The sequence below is a fragment of the Salmo trutta genome, chromosome 27 (genome assembly GCF_901001165.1).
Source record: "Salmo trutta chromosome 27, fSalTru1.1, whole genome shotgun sequence".
Classification (NCBI taxonomy): Eukaryota; Metazoa; Chordata; class Actinopteri; order Salmoniformes; family Salmonidae; genus Salmo; species Salmo trutta.
In genome coordinates, this window is record NC_042983.1 from 11,728,246 (window position 1) to 11,751,434 (window position 23,189).

General features: G+C 42.0%; 1 protein-coding gene across 4 annotated transcripts in view; it reads right to left on the reverse strand.

The window, feature by feature from the left end:
- LOC115164308 (armadillo repeat protein deleted in velo-cardio-facial syndrome) overlaps positions 1-20,730 on the reverse strand; it is a 242,154-nt gene extending 221,424 nt beyond the window's left edge. For 3 of the 4 annotated variants that reach the window (XM_029716653.1, XM_029716651.1, XM_029716649.1), the window contains exon 1: positions 20,138-20,730. The gene's annotated coding sequence lies outside the window, so the exon portion shown is untranslated. Of the gene's footprint in view, positions 1-1,881; positions 1,957-20,137 lie in introns of those variants that run through there. The other variant, XM_029716650.1, reaches the window with a different exon arrangement.
- Positions 20,731-23,189: the final 2,459 nt, after the last annotated feature.

Sequence of the window (23,189 nt, forward strand, 5' to 3'; positions counted from 1 at the left end):
TGCTCCCCTATATAAAATGCACTATTCCCCCAATGGGACCTGGTCAAAATAGTGCACTATAAAGAGAATAAAGGTGCAAAACTGTTACAGATCTGCTGTATATGCTGAAATAAAAAGTTTTATGTTTTGATTAAAAAAATAATTAAAGCCCCTTTGTTGTTTCCAAAATGGTAGTTACAGTCTTGTCCATACGGGAGTTGCAGCGATGGGACTCGGGAGAGGCGAAGTTCGAGAGCCATGAGTCCTCTGAAACATAACCCAACCAAGCCGCACTGCTTCTTGACACAACGCCCACCAATGGTGTCGGAGGAACCACCATACACCTGGCGACCGTGTCAGCGTGCACTGCGCCCAGCCCGCCACTGGAGTTGCTGGTGCGGAATGGGACAAGAAGATCGTTGCCGGCCAAACCCTCCCCTAACCCGGACGACGCTGGGCCAATTGTGCACCGCCCCTTTGGGCTCCCTGTCGCGGCCGGCTGCGAAAAATGGTTTTCTATTTGTATTGAGAAGACCATTTTATTGAGACCAGAAAAGCACTCTGATGAATGAGTTGATAGGCATACTATGCGATCGTTCCTCACTATTGTATCAAGAGCTACAACGCATCACTGTCGCTTTTCTTCCCTATTGACCATTTTACAGGTGTAAGGTGAAACACCTGGGGCGAACATCTTCCCTTTGCCCAAAATAAAAGGTTTTACCTTCTTTCTGCATATGCACAATGGAGGATGGAGTTTCTTGGTCTCTAAACCTCATTATTCTCAAAGTCATTTTTGGAGTGCTAGGTTTCTGAAATGTATTCAAAACAGTCTTCTAAGCTCCTGCTAATCCCCAGTCATTCTGGCAGCACATGACTCGCGCCACAATAAAGTCCTGAGGTTCCTTCCTGTGTATGCTAATTAAAAAGTCCCTCACAAAACCACTCGCCCTCCTGGTAATAGTATCAGTCCACTGTGAGAAGAGCAAATAGCAGAATTAGAAAATAAGAATAAAGAATGTTTGAGAGGGTGGTATAGGCAGACGACCAACGATGACAAAAAAATATTTGTTCAGCTAGACCAGATACACCCAGTTCTCTAAACAAAACATTGGTAGCACTGGTGCTCCCAATTTAAAAAGTTAGGAGCACCACATGAAATTAAGGAGCACCAGAAAATAAATAAATATATTTTTAAATTGATCGAGGTACAGCCTATATGAACTCAAGCTACTTTTGAAGCACGTTGTGCCCTAGAAACTTATCATCACTAAGCCCTGTGCAACTGGGTCCTGGACTTCCTGACAGGCCGACCACAAGTGAAGGGAGGCAACAACACCACCGCCACACTGCTCCTCAACACAGGGGCCCCACAGGGGTGGGTGCTCAGCCCCCTCCTGTATTCCCTGTTCACCCATGACTGAGTGGCCATGCACATCTCCAACTAAATCAAGTATACTGATGACACAACAGTGGTAGGCCTGATTACCAACAATGACTAGACGGCCTACAGGGAGGTGAGAGCCCTGGCGAAGTGGTGCCAGGAAAACCTTCCACTAAACTTAAAAACTAAGGAGCTGATTATGGACTACAGGTGAAAGCAGAGAGAGCACGTCCCCATCCGTGGGGCCGCAGTAGAGGGGGCCAAAAGCTTGACAACCTCAAATGGTCCCTTCACACATACAGTGTAGTGAAGGCACAACAGCCTTCACTACACCTCAGGAAGCTGAAGAAATTCATCTTGGCACCCAAGAACTCCACAAACTTCGACAGATGCACCATTGAGAGCTTCATGTTGGGCTGTATCACCACCTTGTACAACGTCTGCAACCGCAGGGGGTGGTGAGGTCAGGTCAACATCATCAGGGGCACACTGCCTATCCTCAAGGACATGTACATCACCTAGTGTCACAGGAAGTCCAAGAAGATCATGAAGGACCTCAGCCTCCCGAGCCACAGCCTGGTCACCGCGCTACCATCTAAAAAAGGCAGAGACGGTACAGGAGAGTCACAGCTGGGAACAAGAGATTGTAAAACAGCTTCTATCTCCAGGCCACCAGCCATCACTAGCCGGCCCTCCCCCCAGTACCCTGAACTAGTTACCGTTACTAGCCGGCTACCACAGTGCTCTACACTGCACCTTAAAGACGGCTTTGGTCTATGTACATACTGTTATTGAACACAAGTAACTTTAATAAATGTGTATGTGATCCTTCAATTATCTTAATTAAGTCTCTAAAGATGTTCTCATAATAAAAGGTCTACACATTCCTCAACTCGGCAGACAACAAAGTGGTTTGGATATTGTTTGGTGAATAAGAGTTCGAAAATTGACATTCAAACATACCGAGGATACAATAAAATAAATGTAACAATGAATAACCCTGAGCAGTACTGTTGAGGTAATCTAAAAACATTTTTTTTAAAAGGCACACTTCAGAGATAATATTACGGGGACCCAGCAAGTTAAGGAGTAGGTCATTCACTGTCAGTCCTCAGCTCCACGGCGAAGAGCAAAGCAGACTGCAGCGGCGAGAACACATGCAGACGCGTCAGCGCAACGAACTCAGCAACAGGCCACGAACAGTTCAGCTCCGTGCCGTCGGCAGCAGCACTACGCGCCGTTTTTGAAGCACAGTAATGTACAATAAGCAAGGATGCGGCCGTCTCAGCAGCATGCCTAAAACACCTGAACAGCTCATTTGCATATACACAGACAACCACTTTTCTACAGTGAAACAACTTCTCTTAAAAACAAAAAGACACATGAAACAGTGTCATACAAGTGATAACATTGTTAAGTGTTGTGGTATGCTATACAAACTTGAGGTATGAAAAGCACTAACATAGGCATTCGCTAACCATACAAGGACACTGCAGAGCTAGCTATAAACGCTGATTTACATGAAGTAAAAATACATAATATTATTGTCAATAATCACTTTAACACCATTACCCATGGAGTTAATATAACCTATGAACTTATAAGAGCAATATAAACACCGCTCACAGAAGTAGTATTGCTTACCTACAGTACGAGTCAAAAGTGCACACCTACTCATTCAAGGATTTTTCACATTGTAGAATAATTGTGAAGACATCCAAACTACGAAATAACACATGGAATCATGTAGTAACCAAATCAAATGTATTTTATATTTGAGATTCTTCAAAGTAGCCACCCTTTGCCTTGACAGCTTTACATGCTCTTGGCATTCTCTCAACCAGCTTTATGAGGTTTCAATTAACAGGTGTGCCTTGTTAAAAAGTTCATTTGTGGAATTTCTTTCCTTCTTAATGCGTTTGAGCCAATCAGTTGTGTTGTGACAAGGTAGCGGTGGGATACAGAAGATAGCCCTATTTAGTAAAAGACCAAGTCCATATTATGGCAAGAACAGCTCAAATAAGCAAAGAGAAACGACAGTCCATCATTACTTCAAGACATGAAGGTCAGTCAATCCAGAAAGTGTAAATTCCTTTGAACGTTTCTTCAAGTACAGTCGCAAAAACCATCAAGCGCTATGATGAAACTGGCTCTCATGAGGACCACCACAGGAAAGAAAAACCCAGAGTTACTTCTGCAGCAGAGGATAAGTTCATTAGTTAATACATTATTTTTTAAATAATTATTTATTACCAAAAACACAAGGGGTAACATTAAACTATTAGAACATGAAGGACAAACAATACAGCATCAAGACACTATCAAACATGTATCAGTCTTTCCGCAACAGAGCCATCCTTGTGTGAGGGTGCGTGTGCATGATTGTGATCATGAAAAAGGAAACTGACATATTTTATATCACTATCTAGTGAAACGCGAACCCTCCAAGATCCCTCCACAGTTCCCCAATAGCTGTCCCTCAACCATTCGAGACCCCCCCAAATATATATATATATTTTTTAAATACAATTAATTCCATTCCCCACCCAAGAACCCCCCAATGTACCAACAACCAAGAGAATGAACTAAAAGAGAAAAAAAGGAAAAGAAATCTGCAAACAATGCAAAAAAAACTAAGGACATCAAGGACAACTGAAATCATAACAGCAATGCCTACTTTATATGTTTGTGTGCATGTCTGGCACTATTACATGTATGTGTGTGTTCATTAGAGTTACCAGCCTCAGAAACTGCAGCCCAAATAAATGCTTCACAGAGTAAGAGACACATTAACATCAACAGTTCAGAGGAGACTGCGTGAATCAGGCCTTCATGGTCAAATTGCTGCAAAGAAACCACTACTAAAGGACACCAATAAGAAAAAGAGACTTGCTTGGGCCAAGAAACAGACATTAGACCAGTGGAAATCTATCCTTTTGTCTGATGTGTCCAAATTGAAGATTTTTGGTTCCAACCTCCGTGTCTTTGTGAGACGCATAGTAGGTGAACGGATGATCGCCGCAGGTGTGGTTCCCACCGTGAAGCATGGAGGAGGTAGTGTGATGGTGCTTTGCTGGTGACACTGATTTATTTAGAATTCAAGGACACTTAAGTAGCATGGCTACCACAGCATTCTGCAGCGATACGCCATCCCATCTCGCCACCAAGACCGAAAGAGATGCAGGTAGAGAGGACACCGGGCGGGGTGCCTCGTAAGGATCAGCCGATGGCGTGTGGGAAATCTGCCCTTACCATTAATATGACTTGACAACGTACAATCATTGGACGAGGTACGATCACGAATATCCAACCAACGGGACTTAAAAAAAAGTACAATCTTATGTTTCACCGAATCGTGGCTGAACGACATGGAAAACATTCAGCTGGCGGGATATACACTGCACTGGTTAGAAAGAAGCGCACACTCCGGTAAGACTAGGGGGGCGGTCTGTTTATATTTCTAAACAACAGCTAGTGCACGAAATCTAGGAAGTCTCCAGATTTTGCTCGCCTGAAATAGTGTATCTCATGATAAGCTGTAGACCACACTATTTGCCAAGAGAGTTTATCCATTTTTTTTCGTGGATGTTTATTTACCACCACAGATGGATGCTGGCACTAAGTCGGCACTCAGTCAGCTGTATAAGGAAAAAGAAAAAAGCTAACAGGAAACCGCTCATCCTAAAGGCAGAGCTCCTAGTGGCCAGGGACTTTAATGCAGGGAAACTCAAATCAGTTTTACCTCATTTCTATCAGCATGTTAACCTGTTAGGGCTAGGGGGCAGTATTTACACGGCCGGATAAAAAACATACCCGATTTAATCTGGTTATTACTACTGCCCAGAAACTAGAATATGCATATAATTATTGGCTTTGGATAGAAAACACCCTAGTTTCTAAAACTGTTTGAATGGTGTCTGTGTATAACAGAACTCATATGGCAGGCAAAAACCTGAGAAGATTCTGACCAGGAAGTGGCCTGTCTGACAAGTTGTTGTCCATCTTGGCTCTTTTTATTGAAGACTGAGGATCTTTGCTGTAACGTGACACTTCCTACGGCTCCCATAGGCTCTCAGAACCCGGGAAAAAGCTGAATGATGTCGAGGCATCCCCTGGCTGAAAAACATTAGCGCCTTTGGTAAGTGGTCTATCAGAGGACAATGAGACTGAGGCGCGTGCACGAGGCGACCCCATGTTTTTATTTTCTCTTTGTACTAAAACACAGATTCCCGGTCGGAATATTATCGCTTTTTTACGAGAAAAATGGCATAAAAATTGATTTTAAACAGCGGTTGACATGCTTCGAAGTACGGTAATGGAATATTTAGACAAGGCGCCGTGCGCGTGACCCTTATTTACCATTCGGATAGTGTCTTGAACGCATGAACAAAACAGAGGATATTTGAACATAACTATGGATTATTTTGGACCAAACCAACATTTGTTATTGAAGTAGAAGTCCTGGGAGTGCATTCTGACGAAGAACAGCAAAGGTAATAACATTTTTCTTATAGTAAATCTGACTTTGGTGAGTGCCAAACTTGGTGGGTGTCTAAATAGCGAGCCCTGTGATGCCGGGCTATCTACTTAGAATATTGCAAAATGTGCTTTCACCGAAAAGCTATTTAAAAAAAAAAATCAGACATAGAGTGCATAGAGGAGTTCTGTATCTATAATTCTTAAAATAATTGTGATGCTTTTTGTGAACGTTTATCGTGAGTAATTTAGTAAATTCGCCGGAAGTTTGCGGGGGGGTATGCTAGTTCTGAACGTCACATGCTAATGTAAAAAGCTGGTTTTTGATATAAATATGAACTTGATTGAGCAAAACATGCATGTATTGTATAACATAATGTCCTAGGCGTGTCATCTGATGAAGATCATCAAAGGTTAGTGCTGCATTTAGCTGTGGTTTGGGTTTATGTGACATTATATGCTAGCTTGAAAATTGGGTGTCTGATTATTTCTGGCTGGGTACTCTGCTGACATAATCTAATGTTTTGCTTTCGTTGTAAAGCCTTTTTGAAATCGGACAGTGTGGTTAGATTAACGAGAGTCTTGTCTTTAAAATGGTGTAAAATAGTCATATGTTTGAGAAATTGAAGTAATAGCATTTCTAAGGTATTTGAATAACGCGCCACAGGATTCCACTGGCTGTTACGTAGAAATCGTCCCACCTTCCCTAGAGAGGTTAAATGCGCAACCAGACGGATTTTTTTTTTATTGATCACCTATACTCCACACACGGAGACACATACAAAGCAGCAACAGATCTGCCACGCTGATCTTCAACACTGAAGCCCCTCAGGGGTGCGTGCTTAGTCCCCTCCTGTTCACCCACAACTGTGTGGCGAGGCACGACTCCAACACTATCATTAAGTTTGCAGACGACACAACAGTGGTAGGACTGATCACCGACAATGATGAGAGGGCCTATAGGGAGGTGCTCAGAGACTTGGCCAGGTGGTGCCAGAATAACAACCTATCCCTCAACGTGATCAAGACAAAGGAGATGATTGTGGACTACAGGAAAAGGAGGACCAAGCATGCCCCCATTCTTGTCGACGGGGCTGTAGTGGAGCAGGTTGAGAGCTTCAAGTTCCTTGGTGTCCACATCACCAACACACTAGAATGGTCCAAACACACCAAGACAGTCGTGAAGAAGACATGACATAACCTATTCCCCCACATGAGACTGAAAAGATTTGGCATGGGTCCCCAGATCTTCAAAGGTTCTACAGCTGCACCATCGAGAGCATCCTGACTGGTTGCATCACTGCCTGGTATGGCAACTGCTCGGCCTCCCTCCGACAGAGGGTAGTGCATACAGCCCAGTACGTCACTGGAGCCAAGTTTCCTGCCATCCAGGACCTCTACACCAGGCGGTGTCAGAGGAAGGCCCTAACAATTGTCAAAGACACCAGCCATAGACTGTTCTCACTGCATGGCATGCGGTACCGGAGCACTAAGTCTAGGACCAAAAGGCCTCTCATCAGCCTTTACCCCCAAGCCTTAAGACTCCTGAACATGTAATCAATCAAAATGGCTACCCGGACTATTTGCATTGTATCCTGCCATCCCCGCCAACCCCTCTTTTACGCTGCCGCTACTCTGTTTATCATCTATGCAGTCACTTTATACCTACATGTACATATTACCTCAATTAGCCCGATTAACCGATGCCCCCGCACATTAACTCTGTACCGGTACCACCTGTATATATCCTCGCTACTGTTATTTTCACTGTCATTCTATTAGTCCCCCCCCCCTTCTTTACTTATCTTACCTAATATCTATTTTTTACTTACAAATTGCACTGTTGGTTAGGGCTTGTAAGTAAGCATTTCTCTGTAAGGTCTACACCTGTATTCGGCGCACGTGACAAATAAACTTTTATTCGAATTATGATTTTTTATTCATTACAAAAGTGAAAAGCTGAAATGCTTTGAGTCAATAAGTATTCAACCCCTTTGTTCTGGCAAGCCTAAATACGTTAAGTAAAAATGTGCTTAACAAGTCACAGTACGTTGCACGGACTCTGTGTGCAATAATAGTGTTTAACATAATCTCTGTGCCACACACACACACAAATATAATTGTAAGGTCCCTCAATCGAGCAGTGAATTTCAAACAGATTCAACCATAAAGACCAGGGAGGTTTTCCAATGCCTCGCAAATAAGGGGAATAATAATGGCACCTTGGTAGATAAAAATAGATTTTTAATAAACTATTTCCCTTTAAGCATGGTGAAATTAATTACACTTTGGATGGTGTATCAATACATCCAGTCCCAAGAAAGATACAGGCATCCTTCTTCACTCAGTTGCCTGACAGGAAGGAAACCGCTCAGGGATTTCACCATGAGCCCAATGGTGACAAACAGTTAATGGCTATGATAGGAGAAAGGTTAGTATACAATGTCATCCTCAGTTAACTGACAGAGTAAAAAGGAACCCTGTGCAGAATAAAACTACTCCAAAACATGCATCCTGTTTGCAACAAGGCACTAAAGTAATACTGCAAAAAAATGTGGCAAAGAAATGAGCTTTTTGTCCTGAACACAAAGTGTTTTGTTTAGGGCAAATCCAATACAACACTTTAGAGTACCACTCCCCATATTTTCAAGCATAGTGGTGGCTGCATCATGTTATGGGTATGATTGTAATCATTTAGGACTGCAGAGTTTTATAGGATAAAGAAAATAAATTATTACACAAAATCCTATAAGAAAACCTGGTTCAGTCTGGCTTCCACCAGACACTGGGAGATTAATTCACCTTTCAGCAGGACAATAACCTAAAGCCCAAGACAAAATCTACACTGGATTTGCTTACCAATACAGTGAATGTTCCTGTGCTACAGAGCTACAGTTCTGACTTATCTGCTTGACAAATCTATGGCAAGACCTGAAAATGGTTATCTAGCAATGATCAACAACCAAGCTACCCTTAAGTGTGACATGATCAACTGATATTTGATGAAAAGCATACCGTTACTTGCTGTACAACTGATGGAACCAAAATGTGGAATAAATTGGAAATATGTAGTTTTGACTACGCTCTTCAAGGAGGTGACGATAATAAAACCAACTAGTTAACATTTATTTAATAATCCCTCGAAAACGGCACGTAGTTGTCGATGGTTTTAGCGGAGCTGGGGGTCTCCTTGCCTCCCAGCAGCCAAATGGAACGTTCTGAACCAGTTACATTTTATTAATAAACGACCTATAGGAAGATAAAAAATGTTGCGGCGGTAATACAGGTCAAATCTTTTGACCTGGTTTGGATAGAAACGAGCCATTTTCACTGTAGGAATAGTGCAACCATGACGATATTGAATCTACACTCGCGTTTTTCTCTAGGGCACTCGGAAACAACGGTACAGCGAAGCCTCGTCATTACAACAATTACCAGGGAGATTATTTTGCTAGTTCCAAAATAAAACTCCTGGTCACACAGAGCATTACCAATTTAGAGCCCTGGCTACACCAGCAAGACTAGATAAGCGCTTTTCCAGTTTTACATTGGAAGCATCTCCTGGAGTGTCTTTACCAGTGGATGTCCTTTAGGGTGGAGCAGGGATCAAGCCCCTACTCTCCAGAGGACAGGGCCAGCGGGTCCACACAGACAGGGCAGATCTTTCCCACAGCCCCTCTTTCTACATGCACAGAGCAGGAAGAGATGGTAGAGCAGAGTATTAAAGCAGACTTATGAAGCTCTCCCTCGCTCTTTTGTACTTTTTTTTTTTTACACTTTCAACCCAAATAAACAAATGAAGGTTATTTTCTCCTCAAACCATTTAATGATTTCCCTACTTAATTCCACTCTTTCAAGCTCTGGTGAAACTGACAAATAGGAGAGATGCAAGTGTATAAGCCACAACCAAATACCATTATAAAATGGACTGCTGCTATATTTATTACCTAAAAAAAAAAGGTCCATTTGCTATTTCACATTTAAATCAACAATGCTACATTATGGTTCACTGTAGGGCACCATTGTGGTAGTCCAGAACTTGAACTGTCCGTGGCAACTTACCTGCTCTCATGCAGGTGTGGACTTGGGCAGGAGACCGACACATTCCAAATTCAGCTGCAGTGTGGTGTCTGGGCTGATGGACAGACACACCCGTGCCTGTGTTTACCCTCCCAGGATGGCCCTGCAGTGATTATAATTAAGCAGCTCTTATTCGTGGACATAATCAAAGCAGGGCAGGGCCCAGCAGGGTTAATCTTCCGTACAGCAGGGACCAGGAGATGGTTCACTGCTGATTTGATCTAGTGGTTTGGTCAGTGTCTCAGGTTGCAACCAGACATAAAACACCACAAGAAACATTTGCATTTTAATTTTCCATTGTAAAACATTTTGCTTCAGCGAGCCCTAAATGAATACAACACTAAGCACAGATGTTGACTGTGCTGCATGGTGGGGGACTAAAAGATGTGCTGCTGAGATTTCAATCCACTGACTTGCAGGTCATTGGGGGATATAATCAAGATCAATCCAGGCCACTGCCTGAAGTTGTCAACTGCAGAGATCATCTTGGGTAAAGTCCTCAGGAAAAGTTGTTAGGGCACAGTGACTGACTGCACTAACACCGCTGATTGTTGCCAGTGTCATCCTCAGATTGGGGTGGAGGGGGATCAGCCAGGGAATTTACAGTATTCCCCCCCCCCCCAAAAAATGGTTTGTTCATTTCTCTTGATGCAGAGGGATTTCAGTGTAATTACTTTGTTTATGCACTGTGGGGTGGGTTGGGGGGGGGGGGGGGGGGCAAGGGAGGCAGATTAATGGTTAGTCAACATGTCACAGTGGAACAGGCCCACTATTATTCTATTACACATCACCACCTAAGATCCCTGCACTGAGGGGAATAATGAATAATGCCATGAAATCTTGTTTAAAAACCATTTCTGGCACAGACGTCATCTTGTGTCTGACTGCGAAGAGAAGATTGAAAGCATGCCCTGGCATCGCATTTGAGTACATACCATCACTATATCACAGGGCTATGGAAATACAAGAATAACACTGGACTAAATAAACAAAGAACACTTTATATGGTACGGTTAATAGAAAGAGCCAGCAATTCTCCTTTAGGCTGAAGTTAATTTTCATTTCTGACATATTGATTTTTATTCTGTGTTTTTTTATTAACTGGAGGGAACTTGTCAAATAACACCAAATTATTTTGAAAAAAAAACATAATAAGGCTACAACAACACAGTACCTCATAATTCCCTAGCTAGTAATCCCCATAGACACATATTTCCTATCCTTCATAAACTTCTATATTTAACACAAGACAGCTAACAATCAAAAAAGCCTTAACACAGTCCTGGGGCTATGCTGTGTGTGCTGGGGCTGGCCAGACAAAGACCTGGAGAGTTATTCCCTTTCGCAGGAGGGAGAGGAGACCAGTGCCAAGGGTTTATTGAAGGAGCATACCAAGCAAGTAGGACAGGGGGAAGAAGCACAGCTCTGCCCCCACCCCTCAGCCTAGCAGGTGTCAGCCAGGAGCATAGAGAGGCATTCACTCTGGACCTGGCCTCCCTCTCGCACTACACAGGCAGTCACATCACAGCAACCTTTACCCACAGCACTGACTGACTTTCATCTCCCCAGTAAGATACTGTACTTTGATCAATCCATCAAACTACAGAGACAGCAGAGTGTGGTGTTAATGTAGTTTATTTATTCATCCAAATGTGCATGCAAGTTGAGGCAATTTAATAAATCGACATGATTTTGCTCCTAGGTCAGGCATTTACAATATTATTGGAGTAGATGGCCAGCTACGTAGACACTGGCTCATAGTAATAGGTGGCTTTTCTTTCTATCATTTTCAAGGATGAACCTCTTTAGGCGAGGTCCCCCTTATAACCGCCAAGGGCTAAAGCACTTGCTTGATGCAGGCTTCACTCCAAATCCAATCGTGTCTGTAACATGCGCCGAATACAACAGGTGTTGTACCGTGAAATGCTTACTTACAAGCCCTAAACCAACAATGCAGTTCAAGAAAGAGTTGAGAAAATATTTAATAAATACACTAAAGTCAAAAAATTAAATATCAAAAAGTAACATAACGAGGCTATATACAGGGGGTACCAGTACCGAGTCAATGTGCTGCACAAATCATTTCCATTACACATTCTATGAAGCCTCTCAAAAATAGTTGCCGTTTGGCACTACCATTTTCCCAGGAATGGACTTACCATTAAGCAATAGCTACAGAAGGATACAAAAAAATTATGATACAGAGTTACAGATTCACGTCAGAGTAGGATTCATACAGGCTATTCAGCACAGTATCCACCACCACAGACTTAACGCTATATGAGAAAGTAGGCTAAATAAATGGACTATACAAAACGTAGCATAAAATGCAATGCAAGATGCAATGCTTGTGATCCTTTAAGAACAAGAAAAAACGACAGCTTACGTTTGAACACCACCGCAGAAGCTTCAGGTATCTTCCCAATTAAGTAGCATAGTTGTGTTTGGGGGTAACTTGAAAAGAACTAGGGCCTATCACTCACAGCCCACACTCTCCCAATGCATTGTGGAAAAGTGAGCAAAGAAATCTATATTTAGAGCCAAAACGAGTATAAATAACACCCTGGCATTTAAACCATATTCAATGGTATATATTCTAAATGTTGCATACTATTGAACATCCTATTTTCGCATACTGAGAATGCATCATTGCGTTGTTTCCCGCTATTCGTTGATTTCGGTAAAGCATCCCCATTACTAATTGATCAGCTGACCACAAGGGTGTGTTCTCGGGACCTCTACTGTACTCCCTGTTCACCCATGACTGCGTGGCCATGCACGCCTCCAACTAAATCCTCAAGTTTGCAGACACTACTACAGCGGCAGGCCTGATGACCAACAACGACGAGACAGCCTACAGGGAGGAGGTGAGGGCCCTCGGAGTGTGGTGTCAGGAAAATAACCGCTCACTCAACGTCAACAAAACAAAGGAGATGATCTACAGGAAACAGAGGGAGCACCCTCCCCCATCCACGGGACAGTAGTGAAGGTGGATTGTTCCTTGGCGTACACATCACAGACAAACTGAAAATGGCCCACACACACACAGCGTGGTGAAGGCTGCGCAACAGAGCCTCTTAAACCTCAGGAGGCTGAAGAAATTTGGCTTGTCACCTAAAAACACACAAACCTTTACAAATGCACAATCGATAGCATCCTGTCGGGCTGTATCACCCCCCGGTAAGGCAATTGCACCGCCTTCAACCGCAAGGCTCTCCAGAGGGTAGTGAGGTCTGCACAGTGCATCACCGGGGACAAACTACCTGCCCTCCATGACACCTACACCACCCGATGTCACAGGAAGGCCAAAAAGATCATCAAGGACAACAACCATCCGAGCCACTGCCTGTTCACCCCGCTATCATCCAGAAGGCGAGGTCAGTACAGGTGCATCAAAGCTGGGACCGAGAGACTGAAAAACAGCTTCTATCTCCAGGCCATCAGACTGTTAAGCAGCCCATCACTAACAGAGTGGCTGCTGCCAACATACTCAAATCTCTTGTAACTTTTATAAATGGATTTAATAAAAGGTATCACTAGTCACTTTAAATAAAAGGCACTTTAATGTTTTCATACCCTACATTACTCATCTCATATGTATATACTGTATTCTATACCATCTACTGCATCTTGCCTATGCCGCACGCCATCGCTCGTCCATATATTTATATGTACATGTTCTATTCATCCCTTTACATTTGTGTTTATAAGGTAGTTGTTGTGAATTTGTTAGACATTACTGCATAGTCAGAACTAGAAGCACAAACATATATGCTAACCATGTGTGATCAACAAAATTTGATAACTCGGCCACCTTCCCCATTCAACATTCACAGTACTTCAACATAGCTGTGGCCAAGTAGGCCACGCGTGGGAGATCACACTGAGCATTAGGGTTCTCTTTCCTATCTCAATTAGAACTTCTTCACAGCCCAGGCTGAAAGACCATTCTAATGTGAATCAAGTAGTCTCATTATTACCCGGACACTGATGCAGTCATAACGTTCCCACTGAACAGCATATAGCCTATCGAAATCAAAACAAGGTCAATAGAATATTTAGTAAATCAGGGATGATACAACCGACAGCTGCATCAATGGAGTAAATATTAATAGAATCACCTTGACAAAGTGAAACATAGTAGGCGTATGTGGGATGAGATATCACTGGGTCAGATATGGCAGCTGAATACTGACAGATGCCTTGACAGGAGCTAGGCATTGTGTTGTCAAATCTGGCAGACTTAGGATCCATGGTAGCCAAGTCTCCAGGATATTGTCACTCACTGCGAGATATACGGCAAACAACAAAAACAATACATTTTGCTGATGGGTCCTTTTGGAGAAATGATTAATGTAGTACATGCTTATCTATTAAATAAATAGACAGCACTTGAGTTGAACCAATAACATCCATCCATTGTTGGTTGCATACGAGTACTCTAATCCATGTGTAGAACTTGTGACAGACACATAAAAAATAAAATTAAAAAAAACTGTCATTTCCATGCATTTGGAGTAGTCACATTGCACATCAGTGGGTCCGAAATGATTGACACCCTTGATAAAGATGAGCAATAATGACTGTATAAAATAATTCAAATACAGAGCTACATTCAATGCAACAAAAAAAAAGGGGGAAAAAAGGGAAATTACATTATACAAATTGCTCAGATTTGTTTTAACAAGAAATAAGAAATCAACAAATCTAATAAAGTTAGGGGTCAAAATTGACACCTCTAAATATTTGTTTAAGTAGTCAAAAGTTCAGTATTTGGTCCCATTTTCCTAGCACGCAATGACTACATCCAGCTTGCGACTCCAGACATGTTGGATGCATTTGCAGTTAGTTTTGGTTGCGTTTCAGATTATTCCCCCCCCCAATAGAAATTAAAATAATTCGAAGCGTGAATAATGATGAGTAAGTTAGATGGCCAAAGATCATGCCCCCAAGACATGCTAACCTCCCATGTTATTGGTAATGGAGCGAGGTTAGCATGTCTTGGAGCCATTGCTTAATTTAAGCCGGATCCTGCACCTCTCCGTTTTTGACTGCTTTGTTCCGGCACATATTTGGCCAGATCCGGTACCTCAAGTCACAAACAATTATTTTCACAGAATAGATCAAAGTTCATAAGAGTTGCCTCCACATTGTTTTTGTTTGGGGGGGGGGGGGGGGGGTTGGAGAATTAACAAAAGCTGAAAAAGTAGATTTTCAGCCCGGGCCTAATATTCTAAGAGTTCATTTGGTTTGCGCAACATTGTAACCTGTTGGAGACCAAAGCGTGTCTGTGTGAGAAACGTGCCAGTATCTCTCACATAACTATAATGAGATTCACTTTCTGTGATCCCTCTCTGCTCTGATAGACATGAGCCTGCAAGTCATCTCTCCAGTGTTGCACTTCATTTATTTCCTGATAGAATTATGGCCGCGCGAAGGGTTCTGAAGGAACAGTAGCACCCCTTATGAATTGAAATACAGCACATTATGAAAATATTTAGACCCCTTGACTTTTTCCACATTATTACATTACAGGCTATTCTAAAAAAAATTCTAAAAACAAATTTTCTAAAATTTAATCCCCCCCAATCAATCTACACACAGTCCCCCATAACGACAAAGCAAAAACAAGTTTAGACACATTTAAATAAATTAAATAAAAAAATACAAATAAAAATAAAATAAATTTGCAAAAGTATTACAAATAAAACATTTACATAAGTACTCATACGCTTTACTCAGTACTTGGTTGAAGCACCTTTGGCAACAATTAGACTTGAGTCTTCTTGGGTATGACACTACAAGCTCGGCACATCTGTATTTGGAGAGTTCCTCACATTGTTCTCTGCAGATCCTGACAAGTGCTGTCAGGTTGGATGGGGAGCTTCGCTGCACAGCTATTTTCAGGTCTCTCCAGAGATGTTCATTTGGGTTGAAGTCCGGGCTCTGGCTGGGCCACTCAGAGACTTGTCCCGAAGCCACTCTTGCGTTGTCTTGGCTGTGTGCTTTGGGTCATTGTCCTGTTGGAAGGTAAACCTTTCTCCCAGTCTGTGGTCCTGAGCGTTCTGGAGCAGGTTTATCATCAAGGATCTCCATTTACTTTGCTCCGTTCATCTTTCCCTCGATCCTGACTAGTCTCCCAGTCCCTGCCGCTGAAAAACATCCCCACAGCATGATGCTGCCACCACCATGCTTCACCGTAGGGATGGTGGCAAGTTTCCTCAATCAGACCAGAGAATCTTGTTTCTCATGGTCAGTGTCCTTTAGTTATAAGCAGGCTGTCATGAGCCTTTTACTGAGGAGTGGCTTCTGTCTGGCCACTCTACCATAAAGGCCTGATTGGTGGAGTGTTGCAGAGATGGGTGTCCTTCTGGAATGCCCTCCCATCTCCACAGAGGAACTGAAGAGCTCTGTCAGAGTGACCATCAGGTTCTTGGTCACCTCCCTGACCAAGGTCCTTCTCCCACCGATTGCTCAGTTTACCTAGGCGGCCAGCTCTAGGATGAGTCTCGCTGGTTCAAAACTTCATCCATTTAAGAATGATGGAATCCACTGTGTTCTTGGGGCCCTTCAATGCTGTAGACATTTTTTGGTACCCTTCCCCAGATCTGTGCCTCGACACAATCCTGTCTCGGAGCTCTACGGACAATTCCTTCGACCCCATGGCTTGGTTTTTGCTCTGACATGCACTGTCAACTGCGGGACCTTACATAGACAGATGTGTGCCTTTCCAAATAATCTCAAATCAATTGAATTTACCACAGGTGGACTCCAAATAAGTTGTAGAACCATCAAGGATGAACAATGGAAACAAGATGGACCTGAGCTCAATTTCAAGTCTCATAGCAAAGGGACTGAATACTAACGCAAATAAAGTATCTTGTTTTTAATAAATGTGCTCACATTTCTAAAAAACTGTTTTTAATGGGGTATTGTGTGTACATTGATGAGGAAATGTGTCATTTTATACATTTTAGAATAAGGGTGTAACAAAATGTGGAAAAAGGTAAGGGGTCTGAATACTTTCCGAATGCACTATACATTTGCCAAACACCACAAGAAGGCTTATAATTTATCCACAAAGGATCAATAGCTTATTTTTAAAAATAGCCTAGTCATGGATTGTAGCCCAATAACAAGGAATAGGCTAGTCGGGAATGCACAGCAAATCAGTCAATGAAAAAACAGCACACAGACCATTCACAATATTTCAAATACGAGGGAAAACACAGGTTGCAAAGCAAATGGCTCCTGCTGAAAATAGAACACTATGCTGTAGGCTACCAAAATATTTGATAAAATTGTAAATATTGTTTTACAAAAAGAGAGATCGGCTTTTGGCATGAGCTCATCAGCCATCACCAGCAAGTCAGCTGAGCATCATTGGGTGAGTCAGTTAAACTGTAAAGCATTTTTTAGGACAATAATTTCATCATAATGTAGCCTTCAATATCTGTTTCCACACATTGGACTCCATCAATAGCCTGACAAGGTCGTTTTTATTTATCTCAGATTTTCAGTGTCAAAGTAGCCTGCCATTTTGATAATTTGTGCGGTATTAAAAAAGATTCAGCCAAAGTCTCTAGTCATGTAAAATTGCATGAGACGCATTTATTAAAAACCGCACATTTTTCCCAGTACCTAGGCTACAACATTTTTTTTTTTTTAAAGTGCCTCTACTCTATGACACCAGCAAATGTGCGATGACATGTTAAGCACTGTTTGGGGGTATGATCTTAGGCCCTCTAACATTCTCACTCATTATTCAGAATGATCTGTAATCATGGTAGCATCCACATTGACATAGAAGTGTTTAGGAACATTCTATTCTTATTTACAATAAAAATGAAATGACAACACATTATGTATCATTCATTTCTATTCGGCACAAAATCTGAAACAACCAAAACAAACTGCAAATGCATCCAAAAAGTTTGTAGAGTCACAAGCTTGATGTAGTCATTGTGTGCTAAGAATATAGGACAAAATACTTAACTTGCAAATGCTTTATTTCTAAAAATATTTAGGGGTATCAATCATTTTGAAGCCTACCATTGATCTGGTTAAAAGAAAATCTATTTCTCTGAGCAATTGTATTCGTATAAAACAATGTCCCCATTTGTTTTAGCATATAATGTAGCTCAGTATTTGAATTATTTATTTTATATCATTATTGCTCATCTTTATTAAGGGTGTCAATAATTTCAGACTCCACTGTATATAAATCTATGAGAATTTCCTACATTTTAATACTGAGAGCACGACCTTGTGATTGACTGCAAAAGCTATTTATATTCATTCATACATACAACACTGCATGGCCAATAAATGTCTATTCCATCAAACTGAATCGCTTTTCTCTACAGCAGTAACATCAACAGAATTGAACACATCAAATACCTCTATGGCGATACGCACGCATTTCATTATATTAGGCCTATCAGTGTTCATAAAGAGTGTTCAGGCCTCAAGAGGAGAGCCACATAAGAGGGAATCAACCCCATCACAAATAATTCGAGCAGCAACTCGCAAGTGCCCCCTATTCCATACTGGGTAATTACAAGAGAAGAAATTAGACTCCATGGATACACACTCACTCAATAAGGAAAAACAAAAGCAGAGGGAAATGATTGACAGTTCAAGCCACAGCAGCAAAAAATATGAAAATAAATAAAATACACATTAATGCGTTACATCTTGGAAAAAGGCATCTCAAAAATACCATGGCAGGTGTCCTATGTGGCGAATATGACATATCCTGGTGCTCATCTTTCATAAAGTCAATACCAACATCATGCCATAAAATATGTTATTGTTAAATAAGATGATTGATTACACCTATCAACTTTACATTATTATCCGTCTAATAAATATTCAAAGTTTACCACCACATTTGTTACTATAAATAAAGTCACTTCACTGTATTTTGCATTGCCAAAGGTTAGCATGAAAACATTATTATTATTTAGAATTATTGCAAAGATGGTAAAGGTAACTGCCAAAATAAAGTTAACATGAGTAAATACAGGAAACAAAGTATATTGAAAGCAGGTGCTTCCACGCAGGTGTGGTTTCTGAATTAATTAATGGTCCCGTGTGGCTCAGTTGGTAGAGCATGGTGTTTGCAACGCCAGGGTTGTGGGTTCGATTCCCACGGTGGACCAGTACGGAAAAAATGTATGAAATGTATGTATTCACTACTGTAAGTCGCTCTGGATAAGAGCGTCTGCTAAATGACTAAAATGTAAAATGTAAATGTAAAATGTAATTAACATCCCACGCTTTGGGTCACCTTTAAAAATGCCTAGTCCCCCATTATTTTGGCTATCATGGCTAAAGAGATCTGTGATAATTGTTCACTAATTGGTCAGATCAGCTCTGGAAAATGTGTGATTAGTCAAAAGACCAATTAATGGAAAAATAACTGAATTCAGCTGCCCGTGTAAACACAGCCAAATGAGCATTGGGGATTTAAAGGTTGTGCATCTGTCACCAGATCAACACTTGTGCTGCTCCAGAATCTCCCACCCGAGACATCATCAACAAAACAAATAATTATGCAATTTGTCGTGGTAGAATGGTGACCCATCCCGCCAATAGAGTTCTAAACACTTGTAGAATATATGCCAAGGCGCATAGAAGCTGTTCTGGCGACTCGTGGTGGCCCAACGCCCTATTAAGACACTATGTTTGCAGTTACCTGTAGGTAGCCTATTGTTAGTGCCACGGGCAGACTGAGGCACTTAACTTTTCCACAATAGATGACTTGTGTGCTCTTATATATGCAGAATCAAGAGGCAGTGAACTACATATCCTTTTTTTGTAGGTTATATTCATTAAACACACGACATGGGTTTGCATGCTTTATGAAACAGTCATTCAAGGGGACAAATCTGTGGCTAACGTTACTCTATTGCAATCTATAGATGTCGTTAGGCTACTCATAATTTGTTCATCGATTGCATTTTACATAAAATATACATTTTACAAGTCTACAATTGAGTGCCATCAAAGAACACCAACTCCGTAAAATCCCCACCACACTGGCACACAAATCCTTCTATAACCATTGAAAAGCGTTTGTGTAGCCTACGACTACGTAGGAATAATATATTGTTTGTTCGGGCTGATAAAATGAAAATACTCGGATCAAATTGACGTTTACTTAACCAAAAATCATTATAGCACATTGATACGTTACATTATAGCGGCTCTTACCTTCTCTTCCTCCCTTCCACTGGAGTTTAGGGATGGCACGCAGGAGCAGGGTAAACTTAGCGATGCAATCACCAGATGGTTCCTCGCGTTGATGAAATCACCTGACACTTCTATTCTTCTCCGTCGTCTTTGAATTGCACCTCAAATAACGTCGACAACACTTAATATACATTTATAACCAATCCGAATAATGATTTCTTCCCTTTTCAGTATTATTTGTCGCAAACGACAGGGCTACAGTTATTCTCGTACGGTGCCCGAGAATAATACTGTGTAGTCTGTGATTTGCTTAGCTAATACTTATTTGCTAAATATCTGGAGGGTAAGAGGGGCCAAATCAACATAACCTGTGGTGAAATGTTTCCTTCCATTAAAAAAAAATAAAACAAATCAGTCCGTTATTTATTTAATAGGAATTAAGACAAGTTAGTCGATTGGTAAATAGCCTGTCCCCCTCTCCATTTAAAGCCCGAAACAAAAAGTAATGTGAAAAGTCGCAAACTTTCAATATCCTAGCGTAGAAAATGAGCTTCGATAGCAAATAGTATACCCTACTTCAAGAGAAAATAATTGCCTGGCCAAACTGATCTTCTATCAAATAACAAACAGCGTCAGTACAACAAAACAATCAGAACAAACGTCAATTGAATCCCGCCCCTATCGCAGGGCCTTCGAGGAAATATTTATTTTGATTGGGTGAACGTACTTAGTATCTCCAACGTGGTTGGTTTAAAATCCGTCTATCTTTGCATAATGTCAGCTGTAAATTCAAATATGCGGCCATTTATATTAAGCTTCCTACTTTGATCAAATTAACTCACCTGAACATGATCAAATTCATAATTTGTATGTATGAAGGTAGGCCTTGGCTACCATAGACATACGTTGTTGTAGGCTATATTTAGTAAACACATGACATGGAACAAAGTCGAGTTCGCTAGAGGCCTGGATGGATGGTTTAGGCCTATGCTCAACTCCTCATGGGGGATGGTCCTATAACAGCATGAGAACAAATTGACCACCATAGTCCCTGTGCCCAAGAACACTAAAGTAACCTTAGCCAATGACTATAGACCCATAGCACTCACATCTGTTGCCATGAAGTGCTTTGAAAGGCTGGTCATGGCTCACATCAACACCATCATCCCAGAAACCCTAGACCCACAACAATTTGCATACCGCTCCATCACATCCACAGATTATGCAATCCCTATTGCACTCCACACTGCCCTTTCCCACCTGGACAAAAGGAAAACCTACATGAGAATGCTGTTCATTGACTACAGCTCAGCGTTCAACACTATAGTGCCCTCCAAGCTCATCACTAAGCTAAGGATCCTGCGACAGAACACCTCCCTCTGGCAATGGATCCTGGACCCCCAGGTGGTGAGGATAGGCAACAACACATCTGCCACGCTCAATCTCAACATTAGGGGTGCGTTCTCAGTCCACTAATGTACTCGCTGTTCACCCATGACTGCGTGGCCGTGCACGACTCAAACCCCATTATTAAGTTTTGAGACGACACGACGGTGGTAGGCCAGATCACCAACGACGATGAGACAGCCTATAGGGAAGTAGTGAGAGACCTGGCAGTGTGGTCTCAGGACAACAACCTCTCTCGGAAAGCTGGCAAGACAAAAGAGTATATTGTGGACTACAGGAAACGGAGAGGGCCAAGCACGCGAGCGCGTCGAGCTTCAAATATCCCTCTGTGTCCACATCACTAAGGACATATCACAGTCCAAACACACCAACATAGTCATGAGGAGGGCACAACAACACCTCTTCCCCCTCAGGAGGGTGAAAAGATCTTGCCATGGGCCCTCAGTTCCTTAAGAATTTCCACAGCTGCACCATTGAGAGCATCTTGACTGGCTGCATCACCGCTTGGTATGGCAACTGCTCGGCATTCGACTGCAAGGCGCTATAGAGGGTAGTGCGTATGGCCCAGTACATCACTGGGGCTGAGCTTCCTGCCATCCAGGACCTCTATACCAGGCCGTGTCAGAGGAAGACCCCCCCCAAAAAAATCACATGTACATATGTACATACCTTATTACCTCAACTACCTCGTACCCCTGCACATTGACTCGGTACTGGTACTCCTTGTATATAACCTTTTTTGTTGTTACTATTTCCTTTTTTTGTGCAAATATTTGTCTTGGGAATGGCTCGTAAGTATGCATTTCACTGTAAAGTCTACACATGTATTAGGCACATGTAACCAATAACATTTGATTTGATCTCAGGAAGTTATATTCAGTAGATGACTCTGAAACATCCTACGGTAGACCTAGGCCTAACAGTGCTTTCAAGAATTCACAAAACTATGACAAAAACAGTGACAATACTTTTAAAGAAGGGTGGTTTCAATTAACTGCTTGGCCCCCAAACCCTCTCCAAACACATGGAACCTTCTCAGTAGCCTATAATCAATCAACCATGCACCGAAAATGTATTCTCAAACAGACTGCATGGTTCCTGACAGAGCACCTACTGACCTTCATCTTGTGTACAAAGCTCTTATTTGCAGACAGGGTTTTGGTTTGCGGTGACACTGATGGTTTCTTATGCCGTGTTCAGAACAACTAGGAACTATGAAAAATACAAGGTCAAATCACGACGTCAGTGACATTCAGGTCGGAATGTCGAAGCTCTAGAAAGAGGCCTGAGTTGGATGATCCAGTCAGAGCTAGTTTTCTTCCAATTTCTCAGTGGTTTTGAACGCACTGAAGTTGGAAGTCAGAGATTTCCGAGCTTTCAATGGCTTCTATGGTTGTGGCTAGATGGAGTACAGCTATGGACAGAAGTTACTTTACGTAGCAGGTTACAAGAATTAGGTTAAGGTTAGGAAAAGGGTTAGAGTTAGCTCAAATTCTACAGTTGTCCCCGACACAACTAGATGGTGCTGTGCCCCATCTAGCTACAACTGTAGAAGCCATCAGTTCCTGGGAAACCATCATTCTCACCATAGGTGTGCTTTTATACCAGAGACGAAGAGGAAGCGAGACATCCCACTTCCTAATTTTTTCTGTTTCATTGGACATTT